The 22670-nt window shown below is 42.8% G+C and overlaps 1 protein-coding gene across 1 annotated transcript in view; it reads left to right on the top strand.

Moving 5' to 3' along the window:
* The first annotated feature begins 1272 nt into the window (after nt 1–1272).
* The window catches only part of LOC138593283 (C-terminal-binding protein 2), a 121825-nt gene continuing 100427 nt past the window's right edge, over nt 1273–22670 (top strand). The window contains exon 1 of the mRNA XM_069664221.1: nt 1273–1608. The gene's annotated coding sequence lies outside the window, so the exon portion shown is untranslated. The remainder of the gene's footprint in view (nt 1609–22670) is intronic.

Below are 22670 nucleotides of genomic sequence, written 5' to 3'. Positions count from 1 at the left end.
CGCTGAAATCGACCAATCGTCATTCACCGTCATTCACCTCAGGCGGCCTTCGTGCGCTAGCTTGTAGTCGAGTCGTTGTCAAGATTTCAACTCACCATTCCGATACCTCCTGGAGATTCTGGCTCGTACATATAAGGCCGAATAACCGATCCCGGAGAAGCCATGTTTTCTACAACTTTGGAGTTTGCCAATCGTGGCTGAGGTCTTTGACCTCTGAATGGCAAAACGGCTTGTTCGTTTCAGGAGGAAGGAGAGGCTCAGAGAAATAATTAAATTAAAATATGTTTACAATTTTCAAAACAAAACAAACTTTACCAATGTGATTCAAAAACACGTCGGAGTAATTTAAAATTGATTGCATAGCTAAAATATGTCCCCTTTAATAATGTGTTTATGCTGTTTAAAACTGCATTAAGTGGAAATTAGCTGCTACCTTTGTCCGGTTCGGTTTTGTACCTCACTCAAACTCACTTTCAAGAGATCAAAACAGTGTCGCCTGTGTGACATCATCCGTTAAAGTAACTCTGTTTACTCCACAAATGTATAAGCAGTCATAAAATGCTTGCTGGCCATAATTCTCTGTGGGTTTCTTCATATAGAAGCGACACCTTTCATGTTACATATTCATTGACACGGTTGTTCATGAAGAAATTGTTAATGGCAGCTTTAAAGTTACTTGGAAAGAAAAAAGTATGATTAATCTTTGCCAACAGTTTTCATTGGGGCCGAGTCTTTGATCAAAAACTAGAACCAAAGAAAGATATATGTATATATGTATTTATGTGGATCATCCACAGTAACAAGGGCATAGTTCTGTAAAGACACTGTTTCTGTTTCAAGGCCCTCGATGCTGCGAGCATTACAAATGAAAATCCATTAACCTCTGTTTTATTGTGTCGCTGGCAGAAAGATGGATTGCCATTACAGCCTTGGCACATGAAACTATAACTGCTCGGTGAATAGGGGTAAGTGAGATTTTTCTTATTTGTGTGCTATGTTTTTCTAAGGTCAGAATTTCAAAATGCTGAAAAAAATAGGTCAATCCTGGGGATAAAAACAACATCTCTCATTTGACCACATCATTTTTTTTTTTTGCTTACCATGTGAGCAGAAGGTGTGTGTATGAGAGGAGGAGGAGGAGGAGGGGGCTTCTTCTTCTTCTTGGTTTATGTCATTGGTTTAAACGACCCAAGACCCCGCCTTGATAGAACAGGAGAGTTAGACACAGTGTGACTACAGCCAAAGAGAGAGAGAGAGAGAGGGAGGGAGAGAGAGAGAGGGAAGAAAAAAATAAAGCAGTGAAACAGTTAGACACCTACTCGGCGTTTACGCTCGGTCGTTTCATAAACAAGGACGGGTACAGCACACTGCTCCCTGTTAGGTAGTCTTCCCTCTTTACTCGGTCGTTTCTTTCCTTCCCATCAGATGAAAGAAGCCGCTTTTGCAGCGCGCGCGCGGACGGATTAATAAGGTGGAATCTGAATTACTCCAAATCTTCACATGAAACATTTCTCCCCGGAGCGTATGATGCTGACGCCGCCGCTGCCGCCGACGTGTGCCTAAAGAAAGTCGGCTTTCTCAACTTGAATTCAGACATCATTCCTCCAGGTAAGACTCATTCACGACGACGCTGAAATTCAGTTTTGTGTTTGAAAATGAGAGTTCGGTTTGTATGACAGGGGCAGGGGGGGCTTCAGGTCCGCATACACAGCTCTCTGACCATGTGTGTCCACCTTTTACTGCGCCATGAAGATGGGGAATGGTCGGGTGGGTTGTACACACAGCAGGGACGTTATTTCTGACCCAAACATGGTGTAACTGTCAAATTTAGACACGAACATCCCGCGTTTTTTCCTCAAAATGCCGTTCAGTATCCCTCACCTTTAATTTGCAAGGGTATTCGGCTAAAAAAGACGCGAAGACTAATCTTGTTTTTGCACACAACGAGACCCCGTACGGAGTGTGTGTCGGTTAAAAGAAAATAGGAAGTGCATTATGAGAGTGTGTTGTGGAGTTGTGTGTGTGTGTGTGTGTGTGTGTGTGTGTGTGTGTTGCGCTTTCTAGTGAGGCTATTTGCTCATAAATCCTGTAATACCCCCACACTTGACTCGACTCAGTGAGTTTTTGTGGGCAAAATAGTGCGAGACGTCATCGTGTGTAATCTTCAGATTCAGATTGATTGCTGCTGCTGAGCTCGTGCATCTCTTTTTTTTTTATTTAAACACAAGTCATTACTGTAGAGCACATCTGCTCCCCAAGCTGCATCACAATATCGCTGACCTTTGACCTTTTATTTGTTTTTTTAACATTTTAAAACTCCCTTTTGTGGGGCTTTAAAGAAGCGATAGCAATTTTATTTATCAAGCACATTTCATTACAAGTAAGCTCAGTGTGCTTTACATTGGGGGTTAAAACACAGGAATACAAAATAAATAAAAACACGCTTGGGACAATAAATATGTTTCGAGTTTAGCTTTAGAAGTTGTGATGGACCTCAGGTCAACAGGCAGCTTGTTCCAGAGAGAAGAACCACAGTAACTACAGGCACCCAGATCTGACTCTGCGTACAGCTAAGAGACCTCCACCTGATGACCTGAGGATGCCGGATGTAGCCCGCGAGCAGGTCAGAAATATACTCAGGAACTGAACCATTAAGTGCTTTATAATCGTAGGATTATGAATGTGATTCTGTATTGTACGGGGGAGCCACTGAAGCAGATGAAAACTTTTTTCTGCATCACATGGGCCCACAAATGATTAAAGCAGTGGATCAAACGCTTACACTTGGTGACATGTTTCCCCCCGAGGAATCTCACCTGAAAGGATTTTGTGGTTTTAGTGTGGAGAGTTGCAGATCTGTTGCATGTGGTGATAGAAACTTGTTAGCAAAAATAAAAAGGGAGGAGGTTCTGCAGGTAGTGAAATACAAGTGTAACCGAGCCAGTCCTCCTGTTCCTGGGGATCTTCCCCACCGTTCTGACCCCCTTAAGGCTCTGGGATGTGACTTTAAAAACCACTGGAGGGGAATAATGGACTGCTTTTTGTGGTTTCTACTCTTGGGCACTTTATTGCATTTCCCTCAGGCGAACAGCTACCAAGCTGATTTCTTTTTTCAATGAGTGTTTAAACCTAAAAAATTGACAGTAGAGTGTTTCTTGGTGCCGGCAGTGTATGTGTGTATGAATGAGCTGCTAATTGCCTCGTGTTAACTTGTTAATTACACACACAGTTATTCTTACACATTATTGGGCTAATTAATTCACTGATTACTCTAAAATAATATGACAACAGGACATGTGTTGGATTAATGAAGAAGTGAAGTTCTCTTAATTTCTTATCACTCATCATTAGAAGCGGCGTCAGTCATTTCTCCTTGTCAACAGCAACGTTTTTAATCCTTTTTGTGCAGCTTTTACATTTACAAGTGTATGAATCTTTTACATATAAGAGTTTGGATTTACTTTATTAGTTTGTAAATGTAACCACAACAGAGTACGTTTTCTTGTCTGCAAAGTGAACCGAGGATAACCTTGTTAAAGCAGCTCTTTGTCCGACTTATTGGTGCCCATGTGCACGTTTTGTACGAGAAAAAGGGGGGCGTGCGCCTGCAGGAGTATAAGGCCACTACAGATGTGTGCAGCCTGGACATCTGCTCTGTTGTCGGCCATTGTCAAGGAAGCCGTTAAGATGGTGGGCAGCTCGGCACGACAGAGCTGCCTTGTCAGAAAAGCGCCATTAAAACTGCTCCTGTCACAAGCGGTCATAACACTGAGTGCTTTGCTTTTTTCCCTCCACACATGCCAGGTACATTCTCAATCATTACCAGTCCACACAGTGGATTTCTTTTCCCCTCGGTGCTGTCAAATCTTCATTCAAAGACAACAAACTTTATTTTGTATGTTTTCCCGCCTTTTCCCCCCTCTTACCTCCCCCCATTGTGCGACAGTGTTATCGTTCAGAAAGGCGATTGTCGTGTCTCCACAGAGGAAATTGAAGAGACTCAGTTAGTCCGCCGCGTGAAGAGCCTGCCCTCTGCCATCCTCTCCCGCGTTGCTGAGCAGCACCCTATCACTCAAGGCAATTGAACGTCTCTGAGGGGACCTCTGTTAGCCCCGTGCAATATTTATTACCATCCATCATCCCGAGAGTCTTCGCCGTACGGGTGAATAACAGTGGCTGCTAAGTTCTGTGTTAAAAAGTTCCCTCGCCGGCAAACCATTAGGAGGGATTTATGGGAGCTGCTTCCCCTGGAAGTGCTGTGGAAGCGAGACGGAGCATGTTTCAGAGTCACTGCTGCATACCCACTGGGCTGGGGAGCCAAATATGTCATGGATGAAATTCTAAGTGGGGAAAAAGTGCTGCCTGAACTTTTCTTTTCCAATTCTTGTTTGTCTTCTTGAGGTTTTAGAGCTCAAATTAGGCAACTGGCAGAAAATGAATCTGCAGTTTTGATAACTGATGAAGCTAAAGAGCCAAACGATTGTTTGTTCCAACCTCTTAAATGTGAGGAAGTGCTGCTCGTCTCTCTTGTATATCTTTGTAAATTGTTTTTTTTAATGTTTTGGAGTGTTTGTTGGACAAAACATCCAATTTGATGATGTGAAGTTTTGCGCAAATTTTTGACATTTTTAAAGACCAAAGAATCTATTAACAGATACAGAAAGTAGTTATTAGTTGTGTCCCTATATTGGTCTTTCTAAGCATGCAGAACATGCATCTGACTTTATAACTTAAAGGCAATAATTCTATGTTATCTGTATCTGCAGATAATGGCTTGAAAATGACATTTGCAGACATAAAACAGCGCTTTAATTCTGCCTAAATGCTCGATGAGTCCCTAAAAAAGCTTGACGTAATGCTACGACATTAACTCAGCACGAGTGTGTGCGCACTGCCTGCGCAAAGTTATCAACAATATACAAATAAAGACTAAAAAGTCACAGAAACACGAGCCAATGAAAATAACTTTCACAACTCTTAACTAGCTCACAGTTAGCTCACATTCTCGTCATTTTACTGACTTAACAACATCAAACATGCCGAAAATACACTCACAGCCAAAGCCGACACTAACAGAGTGTAACATAAACATCAGTACAAAACTAACTCACCTATTCATGGATGCACACACGACAAAAAGAGTCCGTCACCGATCACTGATGTCTCCGTAGTAGGTGCAGTAAACAAGTCCGGGCACGTCTCGGGTGAATGCTGCTTTCAGGTGCACTCAGAAACGTGAGCGATCAGACACGTGACCAACGCCTCTTCAGTCAAGCGTGAAGAAGGGTGCAAGATGTCTAGTTTTTGGCCACTACAGTAAGAGTAGGCATGATATCGATTCCACTACAGGGGAGACTTGGTGTTCTCTGCAATGAGGTGGAAAAATGTTAATATTCTCTGCATTCTAATTTTAGAGTTCTGTTTTATTTATATTTTTTACATATTCTATATTTAAGTCTATACTTTGTATTTTTATTGGGGAGTTGCCAAGGTAATTTCATTAGACACTGTATAATGACAACAAAGCTGATTCTTATTCGTATTCTGAAAAACGTGAGTCTACTATATCGGCATCGAAATCGGCAAAAAGGGTGGGAAAATATCGGCATATCGGATATCGTCAAAAAATCCGATATCGTGCATCCCTTTAAATTAAAGGCATTAATTCTATTTGTTGTCCTTTTGTAGCTGGGCTTCCTTTCAGCAGCGGCAGAGGCAATAATGATCTAATATCCACCATCCATGCTCTTTAATAAGGATCATCTAATGCATGCATATTACGCTACAGTATGCCTTTGAATGAGCACGAGTGCATGCTGTGTGAAAATTAGTGTATCTGTGAGTTTTCAGCACCTCTCGATGCAGTCTTTGATCCTGCAGAGTTTGGATGGATTCTTTCCTCTCTGTTGAGATTGTTTGTTTGTCACAGTTAGAAACAATAATATGGTTAAGTGATTGAAGCTATAGGGACGGGGCAGCGCTGTGAATGAACGCCATACTGTGCTGCCTTTAAGGTCAGTTTGAATATGTTTTTAATTGGTCTCTGAAGATTTAAGACTTCTTTTTTTTTTTTTTTCTTAAAAGTGTCTGCGTGATGTGACTGAGGAGCCCGGGAGCAGCGGTGTTCATTTGAAGAACCCCGGCGAACGCGCTCGTTATCTCCAACCAAAGGCGAGATTGATTTAGCTGAAAGATGGTGTCGTTTTTTTGAAAAGACGGTAGGACTGTGAACTGATCAAGACGGTAATTCTCGCAGCTCTGCGTCAAGTTTTGAAAAAACGGAGCGCTGCGGTCGGAAAACCGGAAAACCTCGCGGGCGCCATCACTCAACCCGAGCTGCTCTCTCGTGGCTTCAAAACTTCCTCTAACCTTAAAAATATATTGAAAAGATATCTCAAACATTTTGCTTGTCACTCCCGTTTCTGCTCTCCCTCCTGAGGCTTTCCGCGTCTTCATTTTTAAGCACCTTGAAAGCATGTGTAGATCAGATTTTTCCCCTGTCATCACTTACTCCCCCCCCCTTCCGCTAACATTTCATCCACAGTGGCAGCGATTGTGTTTTCTGGAGCTACACGGGGGTAAAGGATAATTGGAGCCGTGAATGTCTTTTTCATGGTATCGGGGGGGAAAGTGGGAGCCTGTGCTTGCGCTTTTCTCTGTACCGTACAAAGGGACAAGATGCAGCGATAGCGCTCGCATAAGAGATCTACAGTATTCTCTAACACAAACAGATGTATTCTGGAGCCTCGTGTGGGTTTCAAGCATTGGCTCGCAGATAGGAATGTTTCTGCACTTATTGAACTGGATCTTACAGCGCTTTCATCCCGCACCACTCTACATTCAGGGGCTGCGCGAGGCGGCCGTGTAATAAAGTGGAAGTACATTGTCTTTCAGCCGCGTTAAAAGGTCAAGTAACTCTTGTACCTTCGCCCCATGTTGGCGATGTCAAAGCTGGTCCTGTTAGCGGTAAGGTACGATGTCGTCGGGCACGGCAGCAGCACAGCAATTAGACTTATTAATTATTTTCTTACGGCTTAATACTCTTTCATTTAATGCATATTAATTGATGTGCTCCCCGACTCCACACTCGCATAATCCACCAAGGATTTCTCAAAGGCAAGCACAAAAGGCTTTTATTATCTTAAGGAGGAAGTGGTCTTTTGGGACGTAGAGTGCCCCTGCTCTATTGTGTATTACATTATGAAACAGACGTAAGTGAAATGAAATTACAACGTATCATCGGCACGGTGAAGGATCCTGTTGAATAATTACCTCGGCAGTGCCATTGTTGTAACGTCAGACTGGTTTCTTTTGGAGTTGATGAAGAAAGGAGGAGGAGGAGGAGGAGGGGGGTTTATGAAGGGAGTTAAAAATCAGCTTCAAGGTTAAACTGTGTGAAGGCCAAATGTTTGGGGAGGGTGGATTAATTTCATGTCCCGTAATGTGATTTGTAATATCTCCTCCTCTCCTGCCCTTGGTTCCTTTTTGGAGATGTGTTCGCCTGATGAGAGCGGAGGGCAGGGGGGCTGCCGTAACTACCCCCCTGCATTTATAAGTGTTTACAGGCCTGCTAAGTGGAATTATGGGAGGTGATGCATGCTTACAAATTCCCCATCTTTCCTGGACCTTTTCTCATTACTGAAATTCAGTGGATCTCCTTCTGCTGCACAGTTGAGAAAATTAGCTTTTGCTCACACACGCGAGCATGCACAAACACAGCCACTTACATGAATACATGCAAGGCGCAAACACAGGATGGGGGGGTGGTTCCAGGAAAAATCACTATGCATCATTAATTGCAGGGCAGGCTATGAAGGAGGGAGAAGGACCACCATGACAACAGCGGCAAGATCCCCTCGCTGCTCAGACGGCCTTTCTGTGCTCGACACTTTATCTGCAGCTTATCCTCTCGTATCTGCATATCAGCACAGTTAATGAATCTGCTGGCATGTCTCGTTTTCTTGCAAATTCTATGTAATACAGATGTCTTCAGAGATATGCATGCATTTCATGAAGCGTCATTACCATAGACACATTTAGACCAGCAGAAGGAAGCAGCAGTATGTGTGCAATATGAGGAAGTGATAAAATCCGCGATATAGGTCAGAATAGGTAGCGAGTGGGTGGGCTGTAGGTTTTTCATAGGGGGGTGGTATCACTGATGGCGTTCCCTCCCCACTGTGTCGCTTTCTCACTTTCAGACTCACAGCTGACACGCACCAACATGAGGGATTGAAATAGAAAAAGCAAATTGATAGCCACAAGTGCAGCTCAGATCTAGAGTCTAGATTCTTCAAATCTTATTAGACTTTACTGTACAGGTTATCCATAATGCCACAAAGGTTTGGTGTGTTGTATAACATGTTAAAAAGCAACAGATGTAAGGATGATTCTAAGCTTTTATTGCGTACAGAAAAATGATCATGTCCGTGGATTTGTATTATTTGAGAAGAGAATTCTCAGAATGTTTCATAACGTCTGATGGCACGAGGACATTGATACAGTTAAGTCATGCAGCTTACAGTAAATTCCAGCAGCCCGCTACACATTTTCTCAGTCTGACATGCAGCCTACGAGGCTGAGGAATACTACTGAAAAGTGGAGAGGCTAATTTGATAGTTAAAATGTGTCTAAAGACCAGCTCCAGTCATGTTGTGAGACATTTAAAACACAGGATCTATATCTATGTAGGGTCTATAGATGAGTGGGTTTATTGATTAATACAGACACTGTTAACAAATATGGTGTAATATAGCAACTCAAGAAAACACATTTTAAAATAGATAATAATAGAGCCTGACCGATATATCTAAAAGCCGATATTTTAGGACCGATATTAAATGATTGGCCGATTTTGGCCCATAGCTAAATATTGGTATCAGCACGTTTTCAGACACGCAATGATATGAAAACTTGTTTTACAGATCTGTCCTCAATTAGCTAGAATTAGTTGACTTTATAATAATGTTAAATTATTTTTGATAAAGATAATTTTTTTCAATCAGCAGCTACCGTCATGTTTTAAGACATATAAAATGCTCTGATTGAAATAATAAGATATGTGTTGCTGCAAAATACGTTTAATTACCTTGTAAAAATCCTCCCAAGGCATCTCCTCCTTCTCCCTCATTAAAATTCCCGATCTGCATAGTCCCCGCCCACTATGCACATTTCCAACCGCCCCCTCCGTCGCAAAAACAGAACACGTGTCAGCCATCGTTTAGTGGCAACTTGATGAAACTTAGCTAGCTTCAAATGTAGTAGCCAGTAGCGAGTCTGCAAAACTTACGATGACGGCTACAGCTGGCTCGAGCATCGCCGAAGTGGTTGCCATAGGTTACAAATAATAACATGCATAGCGTCACCTCGTCCGTTAACGGGATTGGCTCCTTAGGTTTGTGATGTCTCAAACCTGCCAATCTGAAAACGTGTTGTTCAGCCTGTCCTTGGTGCACTGCAGTTTAAAAGCAGACAGGCCCAGCCATGGAGATGACTGCTTATGTTGTCTCTGATATGCCTTGTAGCACATGATGAACACCACATGGAGATGTTTACAAGGTTAAACACTTGCTTTTTTAATTCACCTGCTAAATGTTGGCGCTGGCTCAGGAAAGCTTACAGGGCCTAAAGGACAGCCAAACAATCATACTATAATGTCTTGTATCTTTAATCGTAGCCAATCCCATTCAAGCTCTCTTTTTTTCCCCCTTTTCCTTTTGATATCACAAATTACTGCTGCTGTCTTGAGGAAGTTGAAGACAGCCATGTGCCCTTAGAGACAAGTCTTTTTACCTGACAGTGAGGGAGGTTCATGCAACCTCCACCTTTCAGATCCCACCCACCAATTTACAGCAACAGAACCAACCTTGCTGCTGTCCTACCCTGCAAAAATTGCTGATACATGCCTGTCAGAATACACTACAATCAGGAGTTGTCGCTCTCCGATGGTGATGGGTTTGCTTCTAAAAAAAACTGGTCCGTCCCACCAAGAAATAAAGTTTTTTATGCTTAAATAAACAACCATCTGGTATTGAGCCCAACATGTTCTTTCAAGCTTAATAACACTTTGTTTGTATCTTAGACGCCATCAGCAGGACGGCGCCCTGCAGCACAGTAGGCTTGTACTTGTGGGCAGCAAAAACTGTCAGCAAATATGATTAATCTGGTGCTAAATTCAACTCCCTTCAGAGATGTTAGTCTCACATTGGTGATTCACAATTGGCTCAACTATTGGAGAAAAAATTGCAGTAGTAAGTGGATGGGATTAGATTTAAGACAACCTGACTAATTTACTTACACCAGAAGTGACACCATGTGACTGGTAGTTCCCTCTTGGAGAAATGTACCCAAACAGTCAATAGGTGTATTTACAAGAAGTTGGTTATTTTCATACTGTTGAAATTAGAGATAGACTGATATGGTTTTTTCAGGGCCGATACCGATACCGATTATTAGTAGTCAAGGAGGCCGATAACCGATATTTGAAGCCGATATTCATTTGCAGTAAAAGTGAAAATACTGGTGTCAAAATTTTGAATAATACAAACTCCAACACTTGTTTAAATGCCTTTAAGCATATGCATCAGAGCCAAAATAACCCAGTTTTAAATTGATCTCTTATCGGCCGTCGGATAAAAAAAAAGAAAAGAAAAAAAAAAAGGCAGATGCCGATATGCGTCAAAATGCCGAATATCGGCGCCGATAATCGGTCTATCCCTAGTTGAAATGTACCCTTTTATACGCCTTATACCTTTAAAGCTCCCTGTTTTCCCTCAACTTTTCTTGCCTGTGTGGGCTGTATAATCCATGTTAGCGAAAATACAGAAGCCTGCTTATGGTTGAGCAGTATGTCTTCAAGGAATTGTACCCAAACATACATGCTTGGAGATTGGTTCTCCACTTATGCTCTTCAAATTGCTTTTGTGTCAGTCATGTAATTTACTGTACGCATGCACTGACTGTGTCCCGGTGGCTGTTTTAGTGTCCCAGTGAAATCTCATCTTGTTTCCCTGTGAAACAAGCAAGGAGAGAATTGCACACAAACGCTGTTCCAGGCGTCCATTGCAACACGTCTTAGTATTTTAAAACCACTCCCAGGACATTGACTGTGCACTCTGCTGGGCATCTTTTACATGCAAACAGCACAAAAACAACGTCTTTCCTTTGGATTGCTCGGTGCTTCAAGTTCCAGTTCTCCCTGGTTCCAAGAAAAGCTATGTTTCATCGAGCTCCGTGTCAAGTTTCCTTACAGTGAGTGAACTCACTTTTTGTTTTCAGATTGCCTCCTCTCCCAGTGCAGCTGCAGTGTGATGCAGGGCTGAAGTTAGGTATCTTAAAGGGCCAGTTCGCCAGTTTTCAACCTCAGTCCTATCATGCTATTGTGGGGAGCTAATGCCATTATGGTAGGAAAAAAAATGCACTTTGGCTCTGTGCCTTTGGAGGACGCTATCTGCTTCTCAAATGGGTCCTGGAAAACCTCCACCAGATGATGCGTTTAATGCAGTCTGGCCAGGGAGCTCGCTAAACTACACTTCCTCAATCTAGGACGCCCGCCTCCGATGTCATGTCTCGTTCAAAAATGGTCAGCTTCGAAATGTAGACTGCAGACCTGAAGATTTTTTAAACGATCCACCGGTATATTCGTCTCTCGCTGGGCCGCTCCTTTCAGAGGGAGGTGCGCAATGCATGCTGGGTGTTGTAGGAATGTAGAATGGGCGAAACGACGAGCTGTTTGTACAACTTTCTCCACAGCTATGGCGCCAATTTCAAATATGATTGCTTCCATCGATTAAGGAGAACACCAGCTTTAACTGACAGCGGCTTTTTCCAGGGGCAAATTGCTCCTTTAATGGCCAAATGTTGAGGCGTACCCACACCAACAAGGCGCTGTGTTATGGCAAAAAATGCAGGCTTTCTCATTCGTGTTGGCTCCAAGACGATTATAAATTGGGAATGATAAGAAAATGTGTCTTTGTTGCAATAAAGCATTAGTAAAGATCAGGAGAGTTTATGTGGCGTGGTCTGCCAAAAACATTGTTCTTGGCTACTTTTGTGTCCGCACACTCCTTCATCCAAAGCCGGCTCACTTAGCAGATACCTTGCAGACTAAATAGTAATTTATCTACAATAAATGAGAAAGAGAAATGATTGCAGCTGTGAAAACTTTCCAGGCTTGCACATTTCTGCCTCAGAGGTGTGAAAACACTCCACGTGGGGTCTTTGCACTTTAAAGGCCTTCATGCTGGAGTTATCGGTTTGTGTTTTATCCTCTACCTGCACCCTTTAGCAACACCAACGCAGCCCTGTAGTGCTATTGTCTGCCTGAAAGTGCGGCTAGCCGGGAGAGTAAAAAAGGACAAGGTCTTCTCTCTCGTCCTCTCTTGATTTTTTTTTTCTCCTCCTCCTCTTCCGCACTTCTCTATCCATCTCCATTCCCCCCCCTCCGCCCTGGTGAAGGTCTTACTGCTTATGTAACGTCTCTAAACATTTGTGCAGCATTAGAGGAAGCCAGGCATGCCAAAACTGTGCAAAACGTCCCTCTGTGCACCCCATCGAGGTGGGACAGATGGCAACCCTCGTTCCCGGTCTTGTAAACTGCCTGTGACAGGAGCGATGGCACACACATACACACACACACACAGCTGAACTAGGGCAGAGCTAACTAAGGCTTTGCAGACAGTGGTGGACACAGTTGCACGCACACTGATCGCTAAGATGCTTATTATCGAAACCATAAACGCCCCGGTGTGGTTGTGTTTTGGCTTTTAATTACAGCGCGGTGTTTATTGATCGCAGATTTGATGGAGTTGCACCGTCACGTCGCGATCCAGGTTGTTGCTCACCTAAAACAAAAGGCCATCAGATCCTAGCGTCGGATCATCCATCACCACGTTAAAGAAGGTGACCTGGAGTTGTTTTTCTAATTCACTCGTTAATCACAGCCACAGCAGAGTGTCGGGCCACTCTCACTTCGCACCCCCCTCTTAACAACTCTCCGGGCAGAGTCCATTACTGAGTAAACAGACAGTGAAAGAGAAGAAATGAATGAAGATGCCCGCCGCAGAACCCCCAGAGGTGAGATCAAATGGCGAACCCCGGCGATGATGAGGGATGTTTATGGCTGGCACTCTATTAAGAGGAGGCTCTTCCCTGCTGGCGCGTAATGAACATCCACCTTGCGAAAGTGTTGCTCCTTCCACTGAATTACCGGTCATTTCCATCAAAATGTGCCCTAATTGCTCTCAGCGGCGAGTTTGAGAAAAGGGCCGCTGATAGAGACGATGAGTTTTAGGGTAACTTGGCAAGGTGACTGGCTTATGTGCAACATTAGCCGCGTTGATTTGAATAAATCTCCTCGGCCATATTTCCTCCCTTTTGTATGTTAATGAAAGCCAGTTATGTCCTCGGAGGATGATATTTCAGGCCTCTTCTTTTTTTCTGTGTACACATGGTAACGCCTCCTCCAGATGTCCCCCACTGCGGGAGGCTCATGCAAAAGGCTTACCATCATCCATACACACACATAAACACACACACCGATCATCTCCCGAGGGGTGGGCGCTTCAGCTGACCTCTTACGAAATAAGCCAAGAGCGGCGATAGCAGAAGTAAGGCTGCTCGTGTTGTTTTTCCACGAAGAAGAGGGTTAAATATTGGTGACAAAAAAGGGCAGCGTGTGTGCTGGGAAAAGGGAGAAACATTTCAGAAAAAAAGGAGAATGTTTTCGGAAAAGCACAGACAATGCACCATCTGCACACGGCGGGGTGTATGAGCGACACCGGACTACTGCTGTGAGGAACTATTGCATTGTTATTAAATGGCTGTTGCCTCACTGGCAGCCATATTAAAGCCTCAGATCCTGTGCCTGATGCAAGGAAACGAGGAGGAGGAGGAGAGGAAAGGAAGGGGAACAAAACTAAAAAAAGAGAAAATAGCCCCAAACCAGTTGAACCCTTCTGGACATGGCGACCAATGTGCAGCTGTGATGGCACACACTAAAACATGGCAAACTTCTTCAAAATATAACGCCAGAAAAGAAGAGGCTGCTTTTCACTCTCTCTCTCTCTCTCTTTCTCCTCTAACCTCTCTGCCTCCCTCTCCCCGCCCACCACCCTCTATTGGCTCAGCATCTTATACAAGGTGCAGCGAGAGGACAGCTTTTTCAGGAGCTGCGTCTTAAGAAATGCAAATTTAGCAGCTCAATCCATACCAGGTCTTGTTGTGGGGGTCAGATAGATTTTCTCTTTTACATTAAACTTTTTTTTCTGCATGCTCACCACGTCCACTGAAGACACTCCGCATCCCTCAAGCAGTTCATCTGCAAAATTAAATCAATTTAGCACTCGCTGTAGAGTCGTGTCTCCCTCTACATGGCCGAGGAGCCTGGATCCGCTCCTGCTGTAGCGCCGTGTTGACTTATTGATGCTCGGTGGCCTTTGTGCACACTGAACCAGTGTCAGGGAGTGCATGAAATGCCACTGAGGAGGAAGAGTTGATTAGCTCCTCTTGCTCTCTCCCTCATCTCATTCCCTCACACTCAGGGCACTAAAGTGACTCTTGAGATTGCGCGCTCTGCTAACAGTTTCTTGTTAACTTTCTTTGTGCCAGAGGTTATTAAAATTATGTAGAATTTAAATGCATAGTCGCCGAATTGTTGCGTCTGACTTATGCCAAGATTTCTGTGCAGCTTGTGTCTGAGGGGAGAAATATGCATGAGATTTTTGACTGTGAATAGACTACAGGCTTTATGACAATGTCCAGCATTTCCATTCATTCCAGCAAAGAGTAGCTACATCTCGTATATCACTTAAGTCTTCAAGGCAAGAACGGAGCCTCATGGTGGAAAAAATATCAGAGTTTTTTAATGTGTTTTTTTTTTTTTACATGACTTTACCAGCTGTAGTGTCAAAACGTATACCACATAATTAAAACACTGTCTGAAAATTTTATTGTCAAAAATACCAAATTTATTAAAACTTTTTATTCCAAATTGTAATGAATATTAACACTATTATAACAAATATGCTAAGTGTTTAATTACTAAGTACCAGCAATGTGTGCAGTTTTGTTATTGAAAAAAATGAAAAAATTCCGCTGTTGTGTGTGCCTAGGATTTTTTTTGCCATGGTATTAAAAGAGGAATCATTTTTTACACTGGTATTGTATTAAAGTTACAATTCTGTTGTGATGAATAGGGGTGGGAATCACAGGGCAACTCATGATACGCAATACGTGGCCCACGAAAATATCGCGATACAATGATTGATATATTGCAAAACAATCATGTAACGTACCCTCATTCATGTCATAAGTACCTTCCCGATGAGTCGTGAAGTAGTGACGCGGTGTGTTATAATCGCAGGGAAATCTGTTTAGAGCCCGATATATTTGTCAATGAAAATATCGATATTTGCCACCAGCTAATCAATTTTATCGCAGGACGACGGTATTTTGCCGCATCGATAATTTGTCCCATCCCTAATCAAAACTGTCATAAAAGACACAACCTAATACATTTTTTTTACCTGAGTCAGGACGACGATATATATTGCCGTATCGATATTTTGTCATCAGCCCTAATAATGAAACACTCACCAGTTGTTTGTAAGACTTCCATTCATCCTCATTGAGTCTGTTGATTATAATTATTCTAACCATTATTAAGCTAATTTGTACAAAATCAAAAGGTACAGTGCTGGGATTAATTTTCTTCAGTTCGTAGTTTGTGTTTAAACGCAATTGAGCAAATTGTTCTCGAGAGCGAACTCAGGTTTTAGAACCAAAAACAGTAAAAGTGGCAAAATGGACACGGCATGTTCAGGCAGTATTTGATAGACGCCAGGTTTCACAGTTTTTTTTACACACTGCACTTTGTGACGTCACAAAGTTTCTGAGAGATGGCCAATCAGAAGAAAGCGAGCTTGTAGGGGCGGGGTTTCTTAAAGGGACAGAGCTGACTGAGTGGTTTCAGGCAGAGGCTGTATGAGGGCCTGCACAGAGCACCAGTGAGAAACATGAGGAGTTTTTTTTTAACTGTAAATGATGCTAAGCTACTCCAGGTATCACAGAGTGAAATATGAAGCTTGAAATTAGCATAATACCCCCCCTTTAATATCGTTACAGGAACCAGATTATGACTGAAAACCGCCTTTACCTGTCGAAAGAAAATGTTACGGACTCTGATTTGGTAGAAAAATAAACACATGCGTGAATATTGAGCGATAATTTGACATCTGGAGTAAAGTGTCAGATCAAGACTGATGGTGAAAGCCCCAAAATGTGCGTACGCGCCTGAACTCCTGACAGAAGTTTTCAAGGGTTGAATATTTTGGAGGCCGTCATCCCGCTTGACGGGACCTGACATTCGGAAAAGGTCTGCGAGGAGGATTTGTTTGTGACAGCTTGGAATTACAGCGACACAGAAGGATCGGGAGAAGGGGGACGGATCGGGGGGATTGAGGAGGAAAAAACGGCTTGTGCTTATTTAAATGTCACTTCTACGAGGTGAATACGTAAGCTCTTCTTTTTTTAAAGGCATTTCTCACAATGGAAAAACATTTTCCTGCCATGTTTTATTCCGCGTGTGTCTCTCTCCGGCTTCCTGTTTGGCTCGGGCTGCGTTATTGGCAGCGGGCTTTAAGCCTTGTGAAGCTTTGCCAACATCTTGACAGTAACCACAAACCATTTAGTTGTTTGTTTTGTGTAGGTAGTGACTGAAGGACCAATCACTCGGGCCCTGTTTGGATTGGAGGTTTAATGCTCGAGTCTATATGCAGCTGCGGCATAAAATACATATTAATTTTCTCCCACTTTCCGTCCAAGAGCAGGAACAAGGCACAAGTAAGAAAGAAATCTGGGGGAGGGAAGCAGACGAGGAAAATAACCGATAAGTGTGCTGCACTTATTCCTGCATATGTAAAGTGATTTCTTTTATGTAACAACAGGTTTTTTCGACAAAAGCGCTCATGTCTTGTCAGCACTCCATGTACATAACAGTACACTAAGGGCTTTGTCTGTCACTGACCTTTTTTAATAAGTAGGAGAGGACTTAAATACGCAACTTTCCCCTGGTAATGATCGTCAAATGTCACTCAAACGAAAGGACTGCAGCCAGATTCCCATGCTGAGCTTCCAACAATAGTAAGGAGGAGGAGGTGTAAGGCCCCGTATCTCTTTTTCCTTGACAAATAGCTGATGACACCGCTGGATTAAGTCCTCACAAGTCATGCCAGCAGCTGGAATCAGATGACAAGTACCTCCACGTCTACGTGTCTTAATCTTCCGGCTTCATTTATAACCGGAATATTCATCACACCGACGCTGCCTCCGAATGTCAATAAATTATGTGACTAAAGTGACGCTCCGGCTTCACAACTAGTTTCCTTAAAGGCATTTGCCCTTTTGCCTACTTCTTCATTTTGCCCCGCTGCCATGACACATTTTATTGAAGAGCTGTCTGCGAGCGCACCGCAAAGACTCGAGGCTATACATCGCCAAGCTGCTTCTAAAACCTCAGCCTGCACAAGTTCCCACAGCGCTGCCAAACACAGACTTTCTAAACTCTGCTTCTGCAAACAGAGCATCTATTTAAACAGAGGCATTTCCCCATAATTAAACTAATGCATAGGAGAGTATGCCGGGGTGGCTCCCCTGATTAATGGAGCAATTACATAATCCATTACACTGAATTATGAATGTGCTAATGATGAGCTCATGTTGGGTAATGATTCCTGGAGTTTGCTTGTGTAAAATATGAAAAGGAAAGCGAGGAGGGCCGCCTGCGTTTGCAGATGTTGCTGTAATCACTGGGAGGTAAGGCTAAAGGAGGGGGAAGAAACGTGCGACTTCCTGCGGAGAGCGGCACTTCCACCATCACGGGTCATTGCTTCCTGTTGTAGAAAGACCGCCTCCCACTGGTTCCGCTACAAGTGGATGTTGCAGATTCAAAGGGTCTCCTGCTATCAAACACCAAAGGCCATACAGATCTGAATTAATGTGTTACGTAATTTTTGATGGGAACATAAAGTGCGCAATTAAGACGGCAAAAAGGCAACATGAAGGATAACAGTTGGCTTGAGCTCTGAATATGTGGAGCCAAATTGCACCGGCTGTAAAGCAATAATTCCCCTTTTGCATTCTTTTTCTATTCGACTGGATGTGGCTCGACTTGTTGTGCAGACATCTAGAAATTAGGTCTGCACCAGAGAAAAATCTGCAATATATGATTACATTATTCAATATGAAGTGTGATAAATAAACATTAATAAAATAAATACAATTTTTATTTAAATAAATGTCTGTTAAGTCACTTTCTATCTCCAAATGAGGTAACACAATGGTGATTGAGCCGATGGCCCACTGATGAAAGCCTTTACATCTGCAGTATTACAGACTGGCTGTCTGGTGTGACATCCGCAGAATAAATCACAAGCGCCGCCCAGTTAGTGACGCGTTTTCCATCAGCCAGCAGTGGTTGGTCTGCCAGAGAGGGTAGGCGGAGCTAAGCGGCTGCTTTTTCGGTCTCTGCAAGTGTTGCGAGTAAACAGTAATCTACTATGGCTGAACAAACAAAGAAACAAACAACTTCAAAAATAAGTGAAAATCCAAAGAAAAAGAAACAAATTCGACGCTCAGATGAAGCAAACAGTCTGAAAAGGAAAGCGACAGTCAGCCAGAAAAATCAAGAGTTACAACCGGAGCCAACCGTGGACGTCACACATGCAACACTGTCTGGATATCTGGGAAGTGTTCTCCCACAATTGCCGTTTATCGCCATAGGTGGCGCCAAAGAGAACGAGATGTTCAAGATTACAATTCTATTTCTATCTACTGTTCTGCAGTTTTTTACAAAATACCTGTTTGCAAGGTGCCCCTCCATAATCCAGAAAAAGAGGGTTTTTTACCAATGTATTGATACCAATTAATCTGAGGGTAGCTGATGGCTAGCTTGGGCTTCTTCTGATCGCATCAAAATGATGTAAAAACATGGCCGTTATACCCCGGGCAAAATCCAATGTTCTGATGGCTGGGGCGCTGGTTTAGCTCACTTGGTAGGGCAGGCGCCCCACGTACAGAGGCTACAGTCCTTGATGCAGATTTGACTCCCGCCCTAGGCCCTTTCATGTCACCTCCCACTCTCTCCTCCCAATATTTCCTGTCTCTCTTCAGCTGTCAATAAAGGCAAAAGGGACGGAAAATTCTTAAAAAAAAAAAAGCAAGTTTCGATGGCTCATTTTAACATCTTTTCAAATGCCTGTATTGTACGACCAACACTCCCCAACCAAAGAATTTCCAGTTAACAGTTTTGGTTGAACTGGCAGATGTGAAGCATATTTGCTTTTGTTGGTAAAAACATTTTTTCTATCCTTTTAGTATCTGACAGTTCTGCCACTTTGCTGTCATCTGCTATATTACTGTTTTTACCCATTACAAGAAACTCTTAAAAACACTGTGCAGGAGGAAGAGTCGATGTGCCACTCATGTCAGTTTTGTGCTCGAGGCTGAGAAATGCTAAAACCTGAATATTTGACTGAGTTTAAACACTTCTCTTGAGTTCGCAGGGGCCTCCTTGTTAGTGGCTGCCTCAGGCGGTGTTTTTACATACACTGCAGAATCACATACTACTGAGGTCACATTCAGACCAAAAGAAATCTGCAGATTAAGTTTAGAGAGGTCTTCTTGCTCTTGGCCCTGACACGCCAAACCAAACTCGAGAAAGTAGCGCCAAAGGAGACCAACAGATCTTTGGCCCAATGACACGCATGCTTTCAGTTAAACATTGTAGCACTTTGTAATGACTGCAGCTCGCAGCCGACTTACTGAAGACGTTCGTATCTGTTGTGCTTATGAGAGGAGCTATGCCGTAGTCTCTGACTTTGAAAATTGATACGGTTTTGTACTGTCTTCTTTTGTCTCGGAATAGGCTGTAGAGTGAGTCACAATGATGGCTGCCATCTTGGTCTTGAAGTGAACAAAATAAGTGTCACGTGTTTTTGCTACCACTATATGACACGATGCCTGCTTTATATTTTGACAACAGGTCTAACATAAGCAAAATAAAGTATAAGGTGTAGGTTAATCAGAATGTAGGCTAATGTCCCCATATGAGGAGGCAGGCTCGCATAAGACTTCAAAGAATGTGCCTCACAGAGCCGCTAGCATTGCTATATAGCTACTTGCTAACAACAGCCTAGCCAAAATTGACATGCTAATGTTAAAAAGTTGATATATTCACCAGGGTCATCATCTTACTTAAACCTGTTAGCATGCTAGCAATTGTGAAGCAGCCCTAAACTCAACGTACAGCTACTGCTAGCGTGGCTAAAAGTGCCTCTCTCAAGTTTTGCTTCGCATCGCAGTGGCATTGGGAACCACTGGTAAAAGTTAAGATAGCTTAAGATCAATCACTTAGCCCCTTGTTCGATAGCCAATCAGACAGCTTCCTTGACTTTTCTTTATACTTCCTCCCAAGTATAGTTGAGTAGTGATGGTCCTAATGTGTTGCTCTAGCCTGCATCGTACGGTTTTAGCTAGCGTCTTTACAGTTCTCTTTGGTTTTACCTCCTTTCTTCATTTAAATGACTAAAGAGCACTGTTATCTTATGTCCTCCCTTCTTGGTGCCTGAGTAATATATTGTTCTTTTTATTCTTTATGGACTGAAACAGATTGTGGATGCTGAGGTCGGACTTCTGCCTCAGACTTTATACGCACCTTCCTTCAAGTTCACAGCAACACAGCAGTGTATCTTGTTTGATATAGAAGCTTCTGTACATCACATGCAGTATATATAATGTCGTATGAATTCATGAATGTTTATGTGGCACTTCTGGAGAGCATTAGTTAATTGCAATGTTTTAACTGGCTCGTGTTTACAAAATGCGCCTTAATTAAAGATGAGAGTCAATGGTTGATATTTTCCTCTCCGTGTATCGTACACATGGTGGTGTATAAATATATATGAATTACATTATAGCTGTTTATCTTGATGCTCTGTGTGCGACAATAACATCTTTGATTCCATTATAAGCTGTGGACCTCTTTAGCGGCTATGATTGACGGCTATTATTTGTCAGCCCACAGTGTCTGTTTTTAAGATGCGTCTGCATTAGCTGTGGTTCATTTGAATTTCAGCATGTGGGTCCGCTTTCTTGGGTAAACAAAGCAGCCAGACTCTGTGCTTCCAGCTGAGGACATTTATCTGCTTATCTCCGATGGAAAATTGTCTTCTTTCCATAGTGTGAACTCTCTCCAAGGTAACTCGCTGAAATTGTTGTGTACTTTGAGAAAGTAAGAGGTGTGCTGTGTGCTACCTGGTGAAAGGAGCTTTTAAAGCTTGTAAATGGATTTTGTCAGAACATTTTTACAGGGAAAAAACTGCTTTAAGTGAAAAGCAAAGACCTTATTTGGTGTCAAATAAAAGTTTGTAACTGGTGGAAAAGCGTGCCTCCCCTCCAGGAGCCTGGGAGCCATGTTTGTTAAAGTGGTTAGAATTGCAAAGAGGAAGAAATTACAGTTTTTTTTATAGTTTTTGTACTGTACATGCACTTGTAGGAGGCCATCCAAGCATCTGTTGGCTATTTAGTTGCGCTCTCTCTTTTTATGGCCGTCTGACAAAGTAGTGCCGTCCCATTAAGAAAACCATTGGTTACTGCTTTCATACTCCAGACCTTCATGCTCTGATTTGGGGCTCACATCTGATTTTCTGGGGTCACTGTTCATCTCTATTGTAGAATGTGACCCAGGTAAGATATCAATGTGAACAGAAGTGATTTAAAAAAGATGCCTGTAAACTTTGAATGTGCGTTAACTTTTGTGAGTGACATCTCAATCAGAGACGTGCAAAACGGACAAGCGCAGCAAATTTCTCTTGAAGTATTTTCGAACACACTTGCGGCATGAGCCTTCTAGTTTTCATTGGATCGAGGCATCTCCCCACATAGCAGTCAAATCTGCTATTTTGCTGTCGCTCCACTGCTGCCGCGTCGTTGTCCGCCATGGTCAAGCAGAAACAGGAAGTCGTCTTCTTCTTCTTTAGAATCCCTCCTGGAAATGTGCATATTACCAAGGCAACGCGGAGCAATTCTGATACAAGTCACATGCAGGTTGCATGTTTTGGATTACGATTTAGTCCCACACATTCAAGTAGACCAGTTCCAGATTTAAAAAAGTCAACATCATGGAACTTTTTGCTGTTTTATTAAAAAAAATAATCAAGTTAAAACTATTATTTTGCCGCACTCCGTTTCGTAGTGACGCTCTCGTTTCGTCCTGTCATATAAATCAAGCTCGCCCCTTTCCTTCAGCAGTGACCTTTGCCCCGCCCACACTCACTCGCCAGGCTGTAACGGCATGTAGTTCTTCACAACAACTTACAAATTCCACATTAATCATCTGACCTTTAGTCCCTGTTCTTAAAATGGTACCATTAGATCATGCCAAATTCTTCCAGTAACCATTCTACTTTACTTCTGTTACTATAGTAAAAAGGGTTATCAGCAACTTCCCCTTTATGTGCCCCTCATTTGTGGTTCAGGTTGCGTTTAAGCAAAGTTTTTAAGCATCATTTCTTAAGACTTGCGTTTGAAATCCAAAAGCCATAACTTGACGCCAGCTTCTCTGTCTAAAAGAGGTTTATGTGCAGTGAAGGTTCCTCCCTGCTCACCAGGCTGCC

The sequence above is a fragment of the Semicossyphus pulcher genome, unplaced genomic scaffold, assembly GCF_022749685.1.
Source record: "Semicossyphus pulcher isolate SPU_LCO1_2020_fin unplaced genomic scaffold, fSemPul1.0.p SCAF_16, whole genome shotgun sequence".
Taxonomy (NCBI): domain Eukaryota; kingdom Metazoa; phylum Chordata; class Actinopteri; order Labriformes; family Labridae; genus Semicossyphus; species Semicossyphus pulcher.
Note: the sequence above shows the minus strand (reverse complement) of the source record. Positions and strands in the feature narration are given on the sequence as shown.